Below are 2,578 nucleotides of genomic sequence, written 5' to 3' on the forward strand. Positions count from 1 at the left end.
GGGGGGGGGCCAGGGCCTCCCATCAGTGCCGACCCCGGACTGCGCGGCGCAGCACTGCCTGGGCCCGCGCCTGTGTCCTCGCCTGTAACAGAGGTGTGATCGAGAGCCCCAAGGAGGGGCCCCGCAGCAGGGCCGGCCTGGAAGCCAACACCTCACACCCTCTGCTCCTGGCCCCCATCCCTCCAGGCTGCCACAGGGTCCTGCTGCGGCCAGGGAGCCCTCCTTGTCCCCAAGGCAGCAGACGGGAAAAGAGCTGTGTCGGGACCGGTTCTGGGGGGCTGGGGTCAGTACCCAGCACCCAGTCCCAGGTCCCTTGGCCTGGGAGACCTTGGAGCTCCCCGCGGGGCCGGCACTGATGCCACGTGCCACTCCTCCCGAGGGTGGGCTGGGCCCCGCCTGGAGCGCACACGGGAAGGCGCGGGGAAGGGGCCTGGCTGCACGTGGTCGTGTTTGAGGCACGAGCGAGCTCTGCAGGAGGGTTTTCACCGCACGTTCGTGACTCATAAATCCAGTACGAGGCAAAGGGGAGGTGGGCCCTGATAGGATCAGGTATTTACCTAATGGCCCATAAATCAGGTCTCCAGAGCTGTGCACTGCCTTAGGAATGTGCCCAAAGCCCCAGATTGATCCATCAGACAAGGGAGCAAGGCAGGAGAGACAGACAGGCCAGCCCAGTTCTGGACAAGCCCACGGCTGCGGCCAGGACTCGGAGAACCCCAGGTGCCCAGCCCTGCCGCCCGTCTCCCTGGGTGTGAGGTCAGGGCCAAACCCCCACGCCACAGGCCAGGGAGCAAGTGCCCAGTGAGGCTCCACACAAAGCAGGTGCTTCTAACAGCCCCTCACAGGACCCAGTCGCCGTGGGCACCAGGAGAGGGGTCGGACCAGGTCTGCCTGACTCCCTTCCACTCTTAGGGCGTCAGCCTGCAGCTGGGTCAGCTGTCTCCTCTGTGTCCCCTGCTGGCACTGAGCACGCCTGGGGGCCTGCCTGCTGGTGTGATGACCCATGGCAGTGGGTACATGCCCACAGCTCACTGCTGCGTGCCCCGTGCCCAGCGTGGCGCCCGGCACCAGGAGTGTTGAGCTTGGTGAGGGCGTGGTCTCACGCACTGACCCCAGCTCACTCTGTCCTAGGTGTCCTCGGGGGAGCCTGGGCCTCCGCCGGAACACTGGCAGCTGGCCACCTGGCCAGTGCCCCACACCCGAGCACAGACTGATCCAGCACCCACCATGCACCTGCCCTGCCCAAGTCCCCATCCCGGGAACAACGCTGCACAGGTTACCCTCGGGCCAGCCCTCCATGATTTCAAAGGGTGCCCAGAGGGCCTGGGGCCGGGTGCACACTCCTCTGGCCCCCTGGATCCCATAAAGGAAAAAGGACAGCAACAGGGAGCAGAGAGGCCTGGGTCCCGCCTGGCATGTGACCTCGGACACGCCCTGGACCCTCTGGGCTTCAGCTCCTCCGCCTGCCCAAGGAGCAGCGGGTGGGCCCAGGACTCCATGAAACGTGTGCCCTGATCAGGAAGGGCTGGTGGGCAGGCGCCCCGGGAGGCCCCCCGCGGCTCCGCACTGGAGCCCCAGGCCCCCTGGCCAGAAGCAGTGCCTGATGCAGGACACCCCGTGCCCCACTTGCCCCCGCAGCCTCGAGGACAAGGCCCAGCTGGGTTCTCAGGTTCTTAACCAGGACATGTGGGTGAAATAGGAAATGAGGTGAGAGCCACAGGGGACAGTCCGAGGAGGTGAGGCCCCACTGGGGCCCCCACCAGGTCAGACACACACGCCCTGACCCCAGGCAGCACGTCCCCAGCCCCACGAGGCCCCGGGTGCGAGACTTGCATGGAGGCAGACTATGAGCAGCCGATTCCCCCAGGACGCAGGAGTCATCAGTCCGCAGGTGGGGAAACTGAGGCCCACGGACCGCTGGGGGCTGGGCAGGGTCACACTAAGAGTTGGGGCCAAGGACTCAGATCCAGATCTGGACGAATAAACTCCACGATTTCAATGGCGCCCGCTGCTCCGAGGACCTGGGCGCAGCCAGGCACCTCCACAGGCCTGTGGGGGGGGGGGGGCGGGCACAGGGTGGCCCCCTGCTCCACTCTGCCCCCTCGCCGCACTGCCCCTGCCACGGCGTCTCCTCCCCAGACTCCTCACGACTGTCTCCTCACCAGACGGCCGGACACGACCTCAGGACCTGCAGGCACCGCGTCTCTGGGCTCCCGGTCCCCACCTCGCACCTCTAGCCCCCGCCGGGTCCCCGCGCCCCAGTCACGCGCCCCCCCCAGCAGGGCAGAGAGCCGCCAGCGGGTGGGATGGGGGCGCCCCCTCTGCCCCAGAGCCTGGCAGACAGCAGGCGCCCGGCGAAGGCCAGGTGCTGCCAGGGGGACCCGCGGAGCCGGCAGGGCCCTGCCGGGCGTGGGCGCCCACCTTCCCGCTTCATGCCCATGGCCAGGCACTTCTGGTAGCGGCAGTACTGGCAGCGGTTGCGCTGCCGCTTGTCGATGAGGCAGTCCTTGTTGTCCCGGCAAGTGTAGGTCAGGTCCTTGCGCACCGTCCGCTTGAAGAAGCCCTTGCAGCCCTCACA

The 2,578-nt window shown here is 67.6% G+C and overlaps 1 protein-coding gene across 6 annotated transcripts in view; it reads left to right on the forward strand.

Moving 5' to 3' along the window:
- Window positions 1–2,578, forward strand: part of RXRA (retinoid X receptor alpha) — a 69,974-nt gene that overhangs the window by 51,963 nt on the left and 15,433 nt on the right. The window lies entirely within an intron of this gene.

The sequence above is a fragment of the Suricata suricatta genome, chromosome 13 (assembly GCF_006229205.1).
Source record: "Suricata suricatta isolate VVHF042 chromosome 13, meerkat_22Aug2017_6uvM2_HiC, whole genome shotgun sequence".
NCBI classification, from domain to species: domain Eukaryota; kingdom Metazoa; phylum Chordata; class Mammalia; order Carnivora; family Herpestidae; genus Suricata; species Suricata suricatta.